This window comes from Anomaloglossus baeobatrachus, chromosome 5, assembly GCF_048569485.1.
Source record: "Anomaloglossus baeobatrachus isolate aAnoBae1 chromosome 5, aAnoBae1.hap1, whole genome shotgun sequence".
Classification (NCBI taxonomy): Eukaryota; Metazoa; Chordata; class Amphibia; order Anura; family Aromobatidae; genus Anomaloglossus; species Anomaloglossus baeobatrachus.
The window spans coordinates 393,947,960-393,968,545 of NC_134357.1; the positions used below are offsets into that span (position 1 = coordinate 393,947,960).

Genomic DNA, 20,586 nt, shown 5'->3' on the forward strand with positions numbered 1-20,586 from the left:
GGGTAGAGAGAAGCCGGCGGGGATTGGCCTCAGGAATTCCGTGACGTCACAAAGTCATGTGAGTTTCGAACTACGGTTACCGATAGTGCTGGAACGGTACCAGAATGGGAGAGTTGTAGAGGGTCTTTTATTTTAATTTGGGGATACAAGAAGAATCAGAAGGAATTGTCATAGTGGTGGACAACCCCTTTAATTCTTTTTTTTCTGTTCTTTGGAATAGAAAGCAGCATTGCTGTGTTCATTTTCCTCAAGACTGATGGGTCCCAGAAGATTACAATGGGACATGTGAGTATACTCTGCTTTGTGTGATTCTCTGCTAGAGCCTTTTACCGAGTTTGGTCACCAATCAGCTATCAAATGTTTTTTTTTTTTTCTCTTCGGTTTATTTCAGAGGTGGAGTTTTGAGGAGTCAGAGCATCCTCTACTACTAGACTGCAAAATCTGTAATGGAATCTCATAGTGGTGATGCCGATAGTATTGCCACTGCTGCTGAACAGGGTTGTAAGGATTAATCTAATTTGTTGATGGGTAGGAATTGAGCAACAAATAAGAGAGCTGCTACCTAGGCTTTAAAATCTTCTATTGCTATTTCTACTTGTTAAGTACCTTATATGGGGCATAGTACTTATTTCTTTTGCCTCAGCAGACTCTCCCTTAATGTGAACACTGTTGGGGAAGGCAATGAGTAAAAACAAATGATTTCCTACAGTTAATTTTCCCACTTCTTGAAAGTCCTTTTGAGCTGTGGGCAGAAGAGAGGACTATGAAGCACCTGAGAAATAGAAAAAAATGGAAGAACCACAGGAAGAACAAGGGTTTTATTTTCTAATTCCAGTCTGATGCCTCTAAATATGCTCCTAGCAATGACGCCAGGTTTCCTGTGGGGAGACGCCTTTCTAAATTCAGCAAAGTGGCAGAAGATCTTGGCCAGTCCTTGGATAAATTATGTTATAAAGTAAGGTCTAAGGCTGAATTGTTTATCCCTTCCTAGACAAAGATTTCTTGTAATGAATCTTCACTTGTGACTTCAGAGTTTTTCCCATGTGTCTGCTCTTTGAGATATTTCACCTAATAGAGGCATTCCTGAGTTCCATGATTTATTTGCGCAGATTACTGGCCTCTTGAAGATTCCCAAGCAACTCACCAAAAAGGAAATAACATTTTAAAAAAATATTAAATGCACTGCAGAATGCAGCAGGCCGCTCACTCAAAAGATCTAACAAAAAAGATGTAGAAAATACACGAGGCATTGGTCGACGTGTTGGCCAAAATATGAAAGCTTGCAGCTAACGTCAAGGGTATCCATTGTCTTGCGAATCTCCACTCTAAAATTCAAAGCAGCCTAACTTAAGGCCGCTTTACACGCTGCGATATCGGTACCGATATCGCTAGCGTGGGCACCCGCCCCCATCTGTTGTGCGACACGGGCAAATCGCTGCCCATGCCGCACAACATCGCCCAGACCCGTCACACTACTTAACAACCACCACTTGGCATCGGAAGTAACCGACCAAGAAGAAGTGAATCAACACCAATTACTAGTAAATCTTAAATATTTTATTTCTTATTTTTAGTAAATTCATTCAATAAATATACAAACAAGAGAGCCACCTGGGGGGCACATGGTTCCAGAATTATCAAAATTTAATATCCCGTCCATTATTCAACATCATAGAAAGTGACCATACATCATATCAGTAGGGCATAATATTTAATGTCACATGTCAATAGATTTCTCACTGATAAAACGTAAAGGGACCGTGAGGTATTAGAACGTGGCATGATTCACCACCATCATAGCATATAGCGCATACAGTAGTCGTATTATATTCTAGAGTATAAATACTGGCATATATGTATTCAATGGTATATCCCTGCCACCGTTCCAGCACCTTACCCCTAAATGGTGATGCTCACTGGGGTAAAATGATGACATATATATGATGGTATACTAAGGGATTGTTTTGCAAATACTTCCCGTTTTGTTTCCCATCTTCACAGGCAGGTATAAATGAATGCAAATCAATTACCGTTATCATAAACTATGTATATTGGTACATCATTTGTCACCAGCTGGCAATCAACTCAGTGAGTCATAGACTAATACAACCGCCCATCCGACTATGAAAACACGGTCACTTTATAGTACAACAATGCCATAATTAGCATATCACACAATGACAAAGCTACTTACATTTAATGAATAGGTTGCCTGGCCCTGCGTCCCGCCACCCCTGACGTACGTTTCGCCGCTCGCTTTATCAAAAGGGGGCGTGTCAAGGTGAGGGAACATCCGTGTTTAAATATTGTTAACCAGCCAATGGAAAACCGCTTGCGTGCGTCAATCATTACGTGAAAAACCTCACTTCCGGTATGACGTAGGCGCATGTTATTGTTGCCGCCTCACTCTTGTAAAGGGACTTCCAGGCTGCGCGCGCTGACCCGCAAGCATAGTAAAGCTCTGGGTCATGTGATGCACGCAGACCAGGAAGTCCGAGGAGCGGATAACAGGACATGTGCACAACCGGTGGAGATGTTATACATTAGAGAGATAAATTATACCGTACATTTTGATAAGGCAGCCAGCCCAAAACATATGATATCTGCGTACGCAAGACCTATTATAGATACGTGGCATTAAAGATAAATCATGTATATTAGTAGACAGCATGCAAGTTATGAATTATATACACTTGAAATGTACATACATCCAGTAACTTAAACATTATAGGCAGTACAATAGCGACATCGAAAGCAATTAATTATTATATATACATCCATTATCTATGTACTTATGAATTTATGAACTGATACATCCTTGCCCATTAAAGTCACATAATAATCAACCATGTTCATTCATAAAACATTTATTTCATGCTTGTTCTTTTGTTTTCTTTCTTTGTACTCCGATTTCATTATTAGCTTGTTCAAGTGTATTGGATCTTGTATCAGATATTGTAGATGGTTATATTCATCATCACATCTGTCAATGTGCATAGGCACACATAATATACAATCAATGCCAACGGTCCTATGGCTGAGATAAATCAAACAAGAATGAAATTAGTAAAAAACAAAAACACTTTAAAAACATATCCCTTCACAGACAGGTACCCAGATACATTCCACCCCTGACATATTAGAAGAATTCAGAAACTACTATACAAAACTTTATAACATCCCATCCCCACATACCCCATCACCTGATGCGAGACATCGCGACATTTGGGAATACTTAAACAAATATGCCCCAGACCCCCTTGAAGATGCGGTAGCTGAAGACATAGACGAGGATTTCTCAGACACAGAGCTAAGCGATGCCATTAAAACCCTTAAAGTGGGTAAAAGCCCTGGTCCTGATGGGTTAACCCCCCGGTTTTACAAAATATGTGGAGGGACCTGCAGCCCTATAATGCTGAAAGCCTTCAATTCCATAACCAACACATGCCAGTTCCCTAAACAGACACTCCAAGCCCGAATAACTGTAATCCCCAAGCCTGGCAGGGACCCACTGACCTGCTCTAATTACAGACCTATCTCACTAATAAATGTGGATATTAAATTGTACTCTAAAATGATAGCCCTGAGACTAGGCCCCCTCATACCCAAACTAATCCACAAAGACCAGGTGGGATTTGTCCCAGGGAGGGAGGCACGGGACAACACTATTAGAACCCTGTCCCTAGTGGCCCAGGCACGTCAGCGTCAAATCCCAATGTGCCTCTTGACAGTAGATGCTGAAAAGGCATTTGACAGAGTCCATTGGTTTTTTTTAGAAGCCACGATGCAGGCAATCGGCGTCCGTTCGCGCTTACTACAATGGATAAAAGCATTATATCACGAACCAACGGCACAAGTGGGCGTGAACGGACGCCTGTCAGCTCCATTTAATATTAGAAACGGTACCAGACAGGGATGCCCCCTATCGCCATACCTATACATCCTGGTAATGGAATCCCTAGCAAATGCACTCAGGGAAAACCCTTCGATAAAAGGGATACAGATAGGACAAACATCTCATAAATTAGCACTATTTGCGGACGATCTCTTGATATATGTGACACAGCCGAAGACTAGTTTGCCCAACATACTGCAGGAGTTTGAGATCTTTGGCAGACTCTCCAATTTTAAAGTAAACCTACAAAAAACAGAGATCTTAAATGTATCGCTACCATCCGTAGAAGAGAATACTCTCAAACCCGCCTTCCCCTTTAAGTGGGCCAGCAATTACATTAAATATCTGGGGATCAGGGTTTCTCCCAACCACCAAGATCTATATAATTACAATTTCCCAGACCTTTTAAAAAATATCCACAAAGACCTCATAGCATGGCATAACCTCCCCATTTCCTGGTTCGGCAGGGTCAATACAATTAAAATGGATGTCCTACCTAAAATACTATACCTGTTTCAAACTATCCCACTGAACCTAGGAGAAAATGTCTTCCTCAAGTTAAAGAAGATGATCAGCAATTTTATATGGCGTGGCACCAAACCCCGACTGAAATACTCAATGCTGATTAAATCTCGCTGGGACGGAGGGGCGGGGCTCCCGGATCTTAAAGCTTATCACGCAGCAGCGGTGGGTGGTTGCATATTGGATCTCCTGCACAGTAAAGACAGAAAATTGTGGGTGGAGATTGAATGTGACCTATGCCCGAATATGGCACACGGAATCTTCTGGTTGTCATCTAGAACTAACCTTGGGACCCTGGGAGTTTCCCCGATCCTCTTGTCCCTGGCTACAGCGTGGAGGACAGTCAATAGACGATATAGATTGACAGGAGAACCGGGTCCTATGACGCCTCTGGTGGGCAACCCCGCGTTTCAATGCTGGTTTCACGAACCTCATCCCAGACTGATTTCAACGCCAATGGGAAGGATTCCACGAGTTAAAGACGTAATTACCCAACAGGGATGCAAACCACTGATATCCCTGCTTGGAGACCGGCCACGGGAACCAGGCTACTGGTTCCAATATCTACAACTACGTAGTTTCATAGATTCTCTGGCTCCGGGATCTGAGATACATAAGGATCTGACTCCATTTGAAAAACTATGCTTCCTTAGAGAAACACCCCCTCACATAGTCTCAATAATCTACAACATAGCAGTGCCCGAGGGGGATGGAGGAGACGACTTGCCTGACTACGTTAGACATTGGCAAACAGAATTGTGCCAGACTTTTCCCAAGGCACAATGGTGTAAGTCATTTAACCTAACACATAAATCCACCATTTCTTGTAGAATGCAGGAACTCAATTATAAAATCCTCTCACGGTGGTATAGGACACCCGCCAGACTACATAAAATGTTCCCAGAGGTATCTGACGCCTGTTGGAGGTGCAAGACCTCAGTGGGCACAATGCTACATATCTGGTGGACCTGCCCAGGGATACAGGGTCTTTGGAAAGATGTCTTTGCTCTCTATAACCATTTACATCACACGGAAGTGACACCCTCACCGGAAGTGGCCCTCTTATCAATGTATACAGGGGCAGTCTCCAAGGCGAAGAAAGGCTTGCTCTCGTACTTTATGATTTCAATGAGGCAAATCATACCGAGGCATTGGAGATCCCCCTGTACATTGAGGAGAGCAGACTGGGTAGAGGCTATGGATGGCCTGCGGCGTCTGGAGGAGTTGAGAGCGTTTGACGAAGGGAAAGACTCCTTGTGTTTCTCGGTTTGGTACCCGTGGCTTCAGTATAGAGAAACACAGCAATTTCAAACCTGGTTACTCACAGGCGCTCTATCACAATAAATATTCAAGAAGCCGGGATGGGCTCCCGGACACAGAAGTTGGGCGGCATCACAATACAGACCTTCTCCTCCTCCCCCCCATTTCCTCATGTCTTCCCCTCCTTCCCTTTTTCTCTACCTATCTTTCTCTCCCTCTCTCTATATCTCTTTCTCACCTAATTGATATACATAGGGTCATGTTTTCATACCTATTGAACCAGACTATACAGAAGGAAGTTGCCTTTAACACTTTACACGGAATAAATATAAAGATAGAAGATTATTACATGTTAAAATTAAGAAGTTCTATAGGATGTTATACAGATTTTACCTTCCACATGATTTGCGATACATTTCATAGTACCATACGTTTTACGAGACTTAAAGACATAGGTTATTTTATAATCTTCATATGCTGTAACATTGGGTAACATGAAAGACCCTTATACATTTCTTATCTTCTGTTATATGAAAACTTTTGAAATAATAAAGAAATATTAAACGAAAAAACATATCCCTCCCATAAAAACAACCACTGACAACAGGAGTATATTGAACCTAATTCCAATACCCTAAGGTCCCCGAGATATTTTACCTATTTTATATTACTGAAGGATGGAAATTTTTAACTACTTGTCACCAATTGACTCATCATAACGTTGGAGGGGAAATGACATAGATTAATTACTTAACACCCAGGACCATGTCTTCTCACGACTACATGACTCAAATGGTCATAAAAAAGAACCAAAACCATTGCTCTCGTTGAGCCCTTGAGGTGCCATGGAACCAAGACGGTATATCCATTTACATTCAAGTCTCGCCAAGGCAAGGCCTAAATCGCCTCCTCTTGGGCCCAAATTAATCTGATCAATAACCCGAAATTTCAACCCTCTAGAATTACATCCATGCGCCAAATAAAAATGGCGAGGTATTGTTTTTAAAGTGGATATATCCTTGGCTGTTTGTGTATTATGAATGTCCTTAAGATGTTCTAAAGCTCGGACCTTAAATTCTCGTGTCGTCAAGCCAATATAGATTTTTGCACATGGACATTCCGCCTGGTATATGATTCCACTGGAAGAACAATTTAGAATCTTTCTTATATTGTATGTTCTAGAACCGTCGAAATTTTTGAACACGTTAGTCTTAATGCAGTTTCCACATGACTTACAAAGGCCACATGGATAAAATCCATTAAGAGGGTTCCTGTTCAAAGGTTTTTTGGTATTGGACTCAGTCTCGTAGTGGCTGTGAACAAGGATGTCACGTACGTTTTGTGACCTTCTCGCCACCATCAATGGTACCTGTGATAGTTCTTTTTTTTAAAAAATTTACTAAAAATAAGAAATAAAATATTTAAGATTTACTAGTAATTGGTGTTGATTGACTTCTTCTTGGTAGGTTACGTCCGATGCCAAGTGGTGGTTGTTAAGCTTGATCGAAGTGTGTATAAATGATACTGGACTTTGGTGATTAACCATCACACTACTTACCTGCCCGGCGACGTCGCTGTGACCGGCGAACCGCCTCCTTTCTAAGGGGGCGGTTCGTTCAGCGTCACAGCGACGTCACAGCTGCGTCACTGAACCGCCGCCCAATAGAAGCGGAGGGGCGGAGATGAGCGGGACATAACATCCCGCCCTCCTCCTTCCTTCCGCATAGCGGCCGGGAGGCAGGTAAGGAGAGGTTCCTCGTTCCTACGGTGTCACACGGAGCGATGTGTGCTGCCGCAGGAATGAGGAACAACCTCATTACTGCTGCAGTAACGATTTTTGAGAATGGACCCCCATGTCACTGATGAGTGATTTTTGCAACGATGCAAAATCGCTCATAGGTGTCACACACAACGGCATCGCTAATGCGGCCGGATGTGCGTCACCAATTCCGTGACCCCAACGAGTTCACATTAGTGATGTCGTAGCGTGTAAAGCCCCCTTTAAAGTATATAAAATTTTAATGTTACAGATAATAAAGGCAATCAACACCAAGACACAAAATGAGTGGTAAGTGTGAGTGGTTGTTTCATTAGTATTCTGAGTATTTTGCACCTGTGCTACCTCAGCCTTTATCATAGGGGCCTCCTGCATTCTACAGTGCACTTAATATTGTGGGCTGACATTTTTCTGTGATGGATTTTCAAATCTCAATGTCCTTTTTGATGAGTTACTTTGAATTTTAGTGCAGGAACTCGCTAAACAATGAGGACCCTTGACATGGGTGGTGAGCTTGTGGATTTGGGCCAAAATATCGACCAATACCTCAGGCATTTTATACATCCGTTTCATCTGTTTTGCTGCACACTTTTCATCTTTTCCAGAGTGCAACCAGGCCCTTTAATGTGTACTTAGGGAGTTGGGATGTCTGTCCTTGTGGAGTGCACTTTTATATAGTGTTGGCAGCCTGTCTGATCTAAAATATGATGTCACTAATAGGCTATGAGCTAGACACTGTGTACTACACTTTTCTGTGTGAATGGTGTATTTCTAACCACTGCTTCAATAAATGATAAGCATGAGTAGTAGTTTCAGCAGTATTTTACACCTTTGCTGCCTCATTCCTTATTATGGGGGTCTGCTGAATCCTCCAGTGCATTAATATTGTATATTAGTGTTGTTTAATATGGCTGCCTTTTTTGTGTGATGCCTCTCGTAGATTTCCTTGGCAGATTTTTTTTTATCACAATAGAAAACAGGAAGGCAGGAAGATTTGCATCTTTCTTCAGGGATAGATGCTTAATTCTCCCTTGGTAATGTAAGAACGATCTGTTGTACCCCTTTACTCCCCTATAGGACTCTAAGGGGTACTTTGCACACTGCGACATAACAGCTGCGATGTCGGTGGGGTCAAATCGAAAGTGACGCACATCCAGCGTCGTTGTCGACATCGGAGTATGTGAATCATTTATACTACAATTAAAGACGTTGTCCAGTTACCAAAACTGATTTTTTTTTTTCTGATAAATCTTGCTAATATGTGCCCCTTAACACATCTATTATGTTTTTTCAGCAAAATTACCTTTTATTGTGCACCAGCAGCACATGCTCATTGCTGGCTCCAGCTCTGATGGGGTTAATCTCTCCTCTGATTTCCTGTGTTCAGTTCCTACAAGTCCCAGAATTCTTTGTGGCTCTAGGGCGGTGTCTAGCTTATCTAACACACCCATTGTGTCTAATATACCCACTCTGCTCCCACCCAAAGTCTCCTCCCTGCCTCTTCCCAGTGGATGCCCTGAGAGCAATCACACAGAGACAACAGCAGCTCTACACAGCCAGGGGAAGAAAGTGTGTGTGCGCGTATATACAGTGTGTGTGTGTGCGTATATACAGTGTGTGTGTGTATATACAGTGTGTGTGTGTATGTCATACTCGCCTGTCTGCAGGGTCCCGGTGCCATGCCTGCTTCCAGCCCCTGTCTCGGTACCGCCGCTCTGGCTGTGTGCAGTCTCCCCGGGGCACGTACGAAGCTTGCAGGACCTGGCGGTGGATCACCTGATGCAGTCACCTGACGCATCAGCTGATCGATTCTCGCGGTGTCGCCGGCTTTTTCGCGCCCGGCCGGCTATCAGCTGATCCTGCCGTCAGGGGACTTCATCAGCTGATTACTGGCAGCTCCTGCAGTGATGGGCCAGGATCAGACTCCGCTGCAGGAGCTGCCGGTAATCAGCACATAAGTGAGTATGTATTTATTTATTTATTTATTTATTTTTTTCTACTGATGCACCAGCTGATTGTATAATCGGCTTTTATACAATCAGCTGCTGTGTCATGTGATTCACATCCTTGAACCTGACACATCATCTGATCGCTTTGCCTTCCAGCAAACGATCAGATGATATTGGATCCGGATTGGACTGCGCGGGACCCTAACCCAGGATTACTGCGGAGGGGGGTTTATTTCAATAAAGATGGAGTCACTAATTGTGTTGTGTTTTTATTTCTAATAAAAATATTTTTCTGTGTGTTGTGTTTTTTTTTTTTATCATTACTAGAAATTCATGGTGGCCATGTCTAATATTGGCGTGACACCATGAATTTCGGGCTTAGGGCTAGCTGATAATATACAGCTAGCCCTAACTCCATTATTATCCAGCTAGCCACCCAGCATCAGGGCAGCTGGAAGAGTTGAATACAGTGCCAGAAGATGGCGCTTCTATGAAAGCGCCATTTTCTGGGGTGGCTGCGGACTGCAATTCGCAGTGGGGGTACCCAGAAAGCTTGGGCACCCTTCACTGTGGATTCCAATCCCCAGCTGCCTAGTTGTACCCGGCTGGACACCAAAATTAGGCGAAGCTCACGTCATTTTTTTTTTTTTTTTTAAATTATTTCATGAAATTCAGGAAATAATTAAAAAAAAAAAAAAAAGGGCTTCTCTATATTTTTGGTTCCCAGCCGGGTACAAATAGGCAGCTGGGGGTTGGGGGCAGCCCGTACCTGCCTGCTGTACCCGGCTAAGATACAAAAATGTCATTTTTTTTTTTCTTTTTGGGTAAAAAACTGCATACAGTCCTGGATGGAGGATGCTGAGCCTTGTAGTTCTGCAGCTTCTGTCTGCTCTCCTGCATACACTAGTGAATGGAGGATGCTGAGCCTTGTAGTCCTGCAGCTGCTGTCTGCTCTCCTGCATACACTAGTGAATGGAGGATGCTGAGCCTTGTAGTTCTGCAGCTGCTGTCTGCTCTCCTGCATACACTAGTGAATGGAGGATGCTGAGCCTTGTAGTTCTGCAGCTGCTGTCTGCTCTCCTGCATACACTAGTGAATGGAGGATGCTGAGCCTTGTAGTTCTGCAGCTGCTGTCTGCTCTCCTGCATACAATGAACATTTTGAATAAGGAAATGACATCAGACTTTTTTTTTTTTTTCATCAACAATCTTTAATGGCATTGTGCACTGATTAAAAACGCAGTGAGCAAAAACGCAGCAAAAAACGCACCAAATCGCGGCAAAAACGTGACATGCAGCACCGCAGATGACAGAGCAGAGCAAGTTGGTGACATGCTCTGCTCTGACACATAGTGTGCTGCATGTCACTGTATCCACTCTGGGACTTGTTGTGCAGGTAACCGGATGATACATGTCACTAACTTGCTCCACTCTGTAACTTCTGCTGCATTGTTCCAACTGTATACACTCTCACCTGAACAAGTCTCAGAGTGGGGCAGTTATTGACATGTATCATCCGGTCACCTGCACAACAAGTCCCACAGTGGAGACAGATAGTGACATGCAGCATCCGGTCACCTGCACAACAAGTCCCAGAGTGGAGACAGATAGTGACATGCAGCACACTATGTGTCAGAGCAGAGCATGTCACTGTCTCCACTCTGGGACTTGTTGTGCAGGTGACCGGATGCTGCATGTCACTATCTGTCTCCGCTATGGGACTTGTTGTGCAGGTGACCGGATGCTACATGTCACTAACTGTCTCCACTGTGGGACTTGTTGTGCAGGTGACCGGATGCTACATGTCACTAACTGCCCCACTCTGTGATTTGTGCTGCATAGTACCAACTGTATACACTCTCACCTGCACAACAAGTCCCAGAGTGGAGACAGATAGTGACACGTAGCATCAGGTCACCTGCACAACAAGTACCAGAGTGGAGAAAGATAGTGACATGCAGCACACTATGTGTCAGAGCAGAGCATGTCACTGTCTCCACTCTGGGACTTGTTGTGCAGGTGACAGAGTGGAGCAGATTGGTCCCATGCAGCGTCCGGTCACCTGTGCTGCTGGGGGGAGTATATGATCACACTGCCGACACCGCCCGCTCTCCTGACAGCTGAGCACAGCGGGCGGGTGGACAGTGTGATCACATACTTGCGTGACAGGGGATTTCAGTGGAGGAAACCCCCCCTGTACTCCACACTGGAGCCCGTACCTCCCATAGCTGACGGAGGGTAAGCAGCGCGCTCTGCCTTCACCGCTCCACCCTGGCGTCCTCCGGCTCCTCCCCTCGAGGCTGGGCTGTGACGTGCGGTAGTCACCGCCCACAGCCCAGTCAATCAGTGTGAGTGGCGCCGGCATCCTCTGACGTACCCGTCTTGTTTGAGACCCCGGAAATGCCGGGACGTCAGAGGATGCCGGCAGCCACAGCTCCAGGGGGTCATGTGACAGGCACTGAGCGTGCAGGATAGCGCCGCTCAGTGCCAGAACTGGAAACAGAAGCCAATGGAGAAGATGCATACAATGGTAAGTGACAATCATTGGGGACAAAAAAAAATGGGTGAACCACCCCTTTAACGAGCGCAAAAGTGTCGAAATTGTATGATCTGTGTAGTGTCGGGCATTTCCATAATGTTGCCGCAGCGACAGGTACGATGTTGTTCCTCGTTCCTGCGGCAGCACACATCACTGTATATGAAGCCGCAGGAGCGAGGAACATCTCCTTACCTGCGTCCCGGCTGCAATGAGGAAGGAAGGAGGTGGGCGGGATGTTTACGTCCCGCTCATCTCCGCCCCTCCTCTTCTATTGGCCGCCTGATGTGTGACGCCGCACGACCCGCCTCCTTAGGAAGGAGGCGGTTTGCTGGCCAGAGCGACGTCGCAGGGCAGGTAAGTGCGTGTGAAGGTGCCGCAGCGATAATGTTCGCTACGGCAGCTATCACAAGATATCGCATGTGCGACGGGGTCGGGGACTATCGCGCTCGGCATCGCTACAATCGGCTTTTTGATGTCGTAGTGTGCAAAGTACCCCTTAGCCACAAGATATTCGGGGAGACTCCACATCTGTTATGATTGATGCTTGTTGGCCTTGGTTTCTCCCAGAAAATAAACTTTTCTCTCATCCTTTGTTCTTTTCTCTGACATTAGTGCCCCTACTTCTCTGGTACTTTATTAACTTATGAATTGTCTGAATAAACCCTCCCACTCAACCATCCACGAATTTTATAAGACCGGACACAGATGCAAAGCTTTGCGCAGATCATTCATACATGTCTGAGTTTGGCCTGCAATAAAAAAAGGAATATCTGAATTCACCCATTAGACTTGAAAAACATGGATGTGTGAATAAGCCCTAAGAATTTAAAGCCTAGAATTGTAATGGTGCTGTTCATTGAGCTTGGTGTTTCCACTACCGTATTGATGAACATCCTTATTAATATTGCTGGTAGACTTAGATCTTCCTTTAAGGTCAGTACAACTCAGAGTTCTTCACTTGGTGTTATCTGTTCTTATTGAAAACCATTTTGTTCTTACACAACTACTGAAGGCATTTCTTAAAATAGTTTATCTGTCCATTACATCAGCTAGGAAGCTAGGAGAGTAGGTGCTATACAGGCCTTTTCTATTACTGTACCTACCACAGGTATTCTTGAGAAAGTTTTCATTTCTTTGGACCCTCTTACTTAAAGAGGTATTCCCAGCTCAAAGATCCTATCCCAATATGAAGTAGGTGTAGTAGTAGTAGTAATAATAATAATAATAATAATTTTAGTAAATGCCTCCAATTCGAAATGTAGTATAGTTCCCCTGATATAGCCATGTCTCTTACTTCAGCCGCAGGGCATTGCAGCTTAGGTATCCATGGTTAAGTGCAAATAACTGTCACTATATGAGTGGACTTAATCATGGATACCTAAGCTGCAATGCCCTGCACATGAGTTGAGACATATCTATATCTGGGGAACTATACTACATTTCTAATTGGAGGTATTTGCTAATATTATACACCTACTGCATACTGGGATAGGAACTTGGAAATGGTAATACCCCTTTCAGGTAAGATTCTTTTCAATGTGAGAGTAAGCATTTTTTGTGTTTTCTTCAGCATGTGTAGACCACCGAGGACAGGAGACAATCTTACAGATTCTGGTTCAATTCCAGGGTACCAATAAGGGTAAGCTTCTTTCAAGTTGGTAAGTAATTGGCTTAAGAAATTAGTCTGTCCTTTTCCTCCTTGAATAATTCTGCCCACTCAGGGTTTGCAGCTCAGTCTACCATTTATTTGTCATATATTCTTGCAACACTACAGGCTCCATCTTCCTTGTGGGGGTCTATCCTGTGGTAGAACGGTTTTACAGTGTGATTCCTTACTACATTTTGTAGTCTAGCATCAGTGAGGTCTGTACTAAATCAGTAAGGAAAATTAAGATTACACTCACTGTATTTTGAGTATTTAGCTACATACAGTGGGGAAAATAAGTATTTGATACACTGCGGATTTTTCAAGTTTTCCCATCTACAAAGCATGTAGAGGTCTGTAATTTTCAACTGGGAGAGACAGAATTCATCCAGAAAATCACATTGTATGATTTTTAAATAATTTTCATTTTACTGCATGAAAAAGTATTTTCATCATCTACCAACCAGTTAGAATTCTGGCTCTGACAGACTTGTTATATTTTCTTTAAGAAGTTCTCCTATTCTGCACTCATTACTTGTATTAATTGCTCCTGTTTGAACCCTTTACATGTATAAAAGACACCTGTCCACACAATCAATCACACTCCAACCTGTCCACCATGACTCAGACCAAAGCGCTAAAGACACCAGGGACAAAGTTGTAGACCTGAACAAGCTGGGGTGGGCTACAGGACAATAGGCAAGCAGCTTGGTGAAAAGACAACTGTTGGCACAATTTTTAGAAAGTGTAACAAACACAAGTTAACTGTCAATCTTACTCGGTCTGGGGCTCCATGCAAAATCCTGCCTCATGGGGCAAGGATGTTTCTGAGAAATGCCAGGAATCAGTCCAGAACTATATGGGAGGACCTGGTCAATGACCTGAAGAGAGCTTTGACCACAGTCTCAAAGATTAAAGTTAGGAACACACTACAACGTCATAGATTAAAATTCTCCAGGGCACGTAAGGTCGTTAGCAGATGTCCAGGCCCGTTTGAAGTTCACCAATGACCATCTGGATGATCTAGAGGAGGCATGTGATTAGATGAGACCAAAATAGAACTTTTTGGTACCAACTCCACTCGTCGTGTTTAGAGGAAGAAAAATAATGAGTACAACCTGAAGAGCACCGTTCCAACCATGAAGCATGGGAGTGGAAACAGTATACTTTGGGGAGGCTTTTCTGCAAAGGCGACAGGATGACTGCACCGTATTGAAGGGCGGATGAATGGGGTCATATATCACGAGATTTTGGCCAACCACCTCCTTCACTCAGTAAGAGCATTGAAGATGGGTCATGACTGGGTCTTCCCACATGACAATGACCCAAAACGTATAGCCAAGGCAACTAAGGAGTGGCTCAGTATGAAGCATTTCAATGTCCTGAAGGGGCCTAACCAGTCTCCAGACTTGAACCCAAGTAAAAAAATCTTGGCGGGAGCTGAAATTAAATGTTACTCTGTAACTGGACTGAAACCTGAAAGATCTGGAGAAAATCTGTATGAAGGAGTGGGCCAAATTCTCTGCTAGGGTGTGTGAAGTTTGGTGAAGAACTACAGGAAACGTCTGACCTCTGTAATTGCAAATAAAGGTTTCTGTACCAAATATTAAGTTTTGTGTTTGTTTTTTTTTTTCTATTGTATCAAATACTTATTTCATACAGTGAAGTGCAAACTAATTATTTAAAAATCATACAATGTGATTTTCTGGATTTTTTTTTATTCTGTCTGTCACCGTTGAAGTGTACCTACCATAAAAATTACAGACCTCTCCATTCTTTGTAGGTGAGAAAACTTGCAAAATGGGCAGTGTATCAAATACTGTATTTGCGGGCAGCGAAGTCTGTGCGGCGGGAATTGAGGTACAAGCTAGTCTGAAGAGGTCGGCAGTGAGGGCTTCAAATAATGGCGCCCAGAGTCGACGTATGTGCCGATGGAGCCCCCTAGCTCAAGCCCTCATCTGCGCATGCGCCGACTCTGACCGCTATTTCTTTAAAGCCCGCACCGCCGACATCTTCAGAATGGCTCATACCTCACTGCCCACCACAAGACAGAGCCGCTGCCTACCGCAGAGATCTCACTGCCCGCCGCACAACAGAGCAGCGCCCGCTGCCTAGGTACAGAGCAGCGCCAGTTTCCCCAGGACAGAGCAGTACCGGATTCCCCAGTAAATATCTAGGCCACCATTTGCACCACCACAGCACGGCCGTACTCTGACACCGCCGCGGCCTCCTGTGACTTCCACTCCACCACAGCTGCTGCCCCCAGTATGACACCACCGGATTATAAAACGAACCCCATATTTTATTTTTCATTTTTTTTCTCTCTAAATTTGGGGTGCGTCTTATAAAATGAAAAATACGGTACTTATTTTCTCCACTGTACATATTATACATACACAGTGGCATGTAAAAATGAATGATCTCTAAAAGGCATAAAGTTAATAACACACTGAGCTATTAAAGAATGTGCGAGAACAGGTTGTAATTTGTAGTATAGAGAAAGAAAAATAAAATCCACCACCAGGAGCAAAACAGTAACAATGCAGTGACGTGACACAAATCAGCATAAAAAAATTATATGCTAAATAGTTGCAAGTCAAATGTATGTATGAGATGGCCAAGGTGATTGTCTATAAAATGAAGACCGTCTCACATTTGAAGCTGTAGTGGATGGTGAGATATGGAGCCTGCAAGTCAATAGTTCAAAACATTGTTACCACTTTGCTTGTCAGCGTTTGTGAGAAGCCAGTCCCACTCATCTCTCCGACTACTCGTAAACCCAGCCTTTGTCAGCCATAGTAGCCTTCTCAGTACTATACATACTAGAGTTTGTTTCCAGGCTTACACCACAGAAGATAATAACCACCTCCGTGGTACATATTTTCCCTCCATGACGTGTCCTTTGGACGTCTTTACAATATATGCAGCAAGTGAAATAAGTATTTAACATGTCCCAATTCTCTAAGTAAATACAGTATATCACAAAAGTGAGTACATCCCTCATATTTTTGTAATTATTTTCTATCTTTTCATTGAACAACACTGAAGATATGACACCTTGATACAATCAAAAGTAATCAGTATACAGCTTGCATAACTGTAAATTTGAGGTGCCCTCTAAATAACTCAGCAAACAAGCCATTAATGTCAAAACCGCTGGTGGCAACAAAAGTGAGTACACCCCTAAGTGAATATAGCCAAATTGTGCAGACTAAGCCGTTTTCCCTCCCCGGTGTCATGTGACTCATTAGTGTTAGAAAGTCTCAGGTGTGAATGGATAGCAAGTGTGTTAAATTTGATGTTATCGCTCACACACTCTCTCGTACTGGTCACTGGGAGTCCAACATGGCACCTCATGGCAAAGACTTCTCTGAGGATCTGAAAATAAGAATTGTTGCTCTGCATATAGATGGCCTAGGCTATGAGAACATTGCCAACACCCAGATACTGAGCTGCAGCACAGTGGCCAAGACCATACAGTGGTTTAACAAGACAGGTTCCACTCAGAGCACGCCTTGCTGTGGTCGATCAAAGAATTTGAGTGTACGTGCTCTGCATCATAGCCAGAGGTTGTCTTTTCAAAATAGCCATATGAGTGCAGCCAGCATTGCTGGAGAGGTTAAAGGGGTTGGGGGGTCAGCCTGTCAGTCGTCAGACAATATGCCACACACTGCATCAAATTGGTCTGCATGACTGTCATCTCAGAAGACAGCTTCTTCTAAAGATGGTGCACAAGAAAGCCCCCAAACAGTTTGCTGAAGAAAAACAGACTAACAACATGCAATACAACATTCAATACTAGAACCATGCCCTGTGATATGATGAGATTAGATAAACTTATTTAGTTCAGATGGTGTGTGGTGGCAACCAGGTTAGGAGTACAAAGACAAGTGTGTCTTGCCTACAGTCAAGCATGGTGGTGGAAGTGTCATGGCTTGGGGCTACATGAGTGCTCCTGATTGTGGGTAGCTACAGCTCATTGAGGGAACCATGAATGCCAACATGTACTGTCACATACAAAAGTAGAGCATGATCCCCCTCCCTTCATGGTCCAAGATAAAAACCCCAAACACACCTCCAAGACGACCACTGCTTTGCTAAAGACAATGAGGGTAAAGATGCTGAACTGGCCAAGCTTGTCTCAAAACCTAAACCCTATTGAGCACTTGTGGGTATTACTCAATTATAAGGTGGAGGAGCGCAAGGTCTTGAACATCCACAGTCGTCATCATGGAGGATGGAAGAGGAGGCAACTTGTGACGCTCTAGTGAACTCCATAGGGAAGAGAGTTAATACTGTGCTTGAAAAAAAAATGATGACTGCTCAAGTATTGAAACTTTGGGCACAGTTTTGCCATTTTCATTTAGAGGAGTGCTCCCTTTTGTTGCCAGCAGTTTTGGCATTAATGGCTGTGTGTTTGAATTATTTAGAGGGCACATCAAATTTACCATGTTACACAAACTGTACACTGACTAATTTACAATGTATCACAGTGTCATATCTAAAGATGAGCGAACTGAACCTCCACTGGTCTGAATTTGGCATGAGATGGCTCAGAATCACTGATTGGCAGTTTGAGTCTCTGTCCACATACAGCCAGCCATAAGCAGATCACTTCTGGGGAAAGGTGGGCAGGCTTTTTCAAACTTTATTTTTTGTTACACACCACATCTGATCACGCTCTTGTTACCCCCAGAGGAAGCAGTTCAATCACTGCAAGGGCTCACACAGGGCTGAGCACCAAGCGTACTGAGCACAGCGTTGTTCGCGCGAGTTAAGTTTGCACGTAGAGTATCTGAACTCCGATCCCAAACCCTGTATTTTTAAGTTGGTGTTTGGTTCAAAAATCAAACCTAGGGTTCGATCATCTTTAGTCATATTTTCATTGTTATCCCATGAAAAGATTAAATATATTTTTTATAAAAATGTGAGGAGTGTACTCTTTTGTTATACACTGTATATTTCTAAAACTGCTATTAACAGAATATTCTCTCCAGATGTTGGTAACTAGCCATCCAATTCACACAGGTGAAAAAAAATCAAGCCATAGATGGCCATACATTAAAGGGGTATTCCCATCTCCAAGATCCTATCCCAATATGTAATAAGTGTAATAATATTATTAGCAAATATCACCAATTAGAAATGTAGTATAGTTCTCCTGATTAGCTATGTTGCTTACCTCATATGCAGGACCGTAGGTATCCATGTTAACAACCACATACAACTAAATAATTAACTGTGACTATGTGTGTGGTCGTAACCATGGATACCTAAGGTCCTGCAATGCAGTGAACATGAGGTTATCAACATAGTGAATTGTGGTGCCCACCTGTAGCAGTCGCCTCAGGGACGTCACTCCACCTTCAGGGACACCACAGGGTCTTCACTTTGGTATTTCTGGCAACAGGTATGTTGGTTCTGTATGTGTATAGGAGTCGTGACGCCACTCACAGTTTGCGGTCAGGGATATGGCTGACCGCCACTGCAGGTTTAATGAGCGTCTGGGTCTGATGGAGTCTGCAGTCTGATGGTATGGCCTCCCGTGAGTGAGGCTGGCCCCAGGGGCTCGGTTGTGTGGAACAACAGGTCCCAGAATAACTCAGTCCAAGATGTCTTTCAACTGTTCTTTACTCACTTTTAGATTTTATCGTGAGGTAACCCGGGCGATGCTGAGATAAACAAGGTGGAACCAGGTATCATTTAGGCTGGTCTAAAGGCCCTGTCACACACAGAGATAAATCTTTGACAGATCTGTGGTTGCAGTGAAATCATGGTTATATTGTTCCATTTGTACACAGCCACAAACCTGGCACTAATTGTCCACAATTTCCCTGCACCCACAGATCTGCCAAAGATTTATCTCTCTGTGTGACAGGGCCTTAAGGGTAACCGTTAACTCGCCTTCCTAGCACTTCTTGTTTGGGATAACCACTGACTTGAAATACCGTGGGGTTCATCCAGGGAAGTCGCTGCTGCCTTTTCTCCGCTTTTTGGACCGTTCACCGGCAGCGTGGACTAAGGGAGATGGCTCCAGGCTCGATCCCCCTTATGGGCCCACTCGTTGCTGCTGAGGCTCAGACTCTAGATGGTTGGTGAGGGACTTGGAGTTCCCTTCACCGGCAGGTTTAGCAGATCAATAAATGGACGTCTACTCTAGGGACCTGTTCCTCGTGCATGCCTAGTCACCAACAGTCCCCGTACTCGACCAACTGACTCCCTCAGCGTCTTTCTGACTGACTGGCCGGTAACCGTTCTCCCCCGCTAACGGCTACTTCACGTGCAGGGTCTGACTAGCGTGTCAGCGCGCGTCTCTTTTCTCTGGCCACTTTTTGCGCTTCTCGCTACCAGACTGGCTAACTCCTCCTACTTTCCTGACAGCCGCTGCAACCTAGCTTCCAGCCCCTCCCCTACACCTCTTGATGAGATGTGGAGGCAAGCCCCCTCTTGGGTCTGCCCAAGGGTCCCCTCTCAGGTGGGGGAGACCTGGTTGCTATGTGTCTGTGCGTACACACCCTATTACCTGGAAGTACTGACCCAGCATGGGTGCAGTACTCAGTGGTGCCTGACCAGGTCAGGGGCGCCACAGAATTAGAAGACTTATACTACAGTTTCAATTGGAGGTATTTGCTAATATTCTTATTATTACATCTACTACTTGTTCGGATAGGTTCTTGGAGATTGTAATATCTCTTTAAGTTATATGTAATAAAGAGAAATGACACCAGGAAAAAGTATTGCACACTTGCAAAAAAATAAATGCAAAAAGTCATGGAATGTCATGACTCAAGCTGAAATTAATCAGTAACTATGAAGCAATAGTGCCTCTTTAACTGATATCCTGTAAGTTCAACAGGCTCAATTGATGGCCTACAAAAAGGTGTCTCATTCCTAAGGTGCCACACAAGAAACATCTCGGGATGGGTATGACCAGTGAGCAGTCTCCTAACCTTTCTAACCTTATTGTTGCAAAATATACTGATGACATTAGTTTCAGAAT

The 20,586-nt window shown here is 44.0% G+C and overlaps 1 long non-coding RNA gene across 1 annotated transcript in view; it reads left to right on the forward strand.

Annotated features, from left to right (window-relative positions):
* The first annotated feature begins 218 nt into the window (after window positions 1–218).
* The window catches only part of LOC142310190 (uncharacterized), a 112,434-nt gene continuing 92,066 nt past the window's right edge, over window positions 219–20,586 (forward strand). The window contains exons 1-2 of the long non-coding RNA XR_012754105.1: window positions 219–285; window positions 13,512–13,580. This is a non-coding gene — a long non-coding RNA (uncharacterized LOC142310190). The remainder of the gene's footprint in view (window positions 286–13,511; window positions 13,581–20,586) is intronic.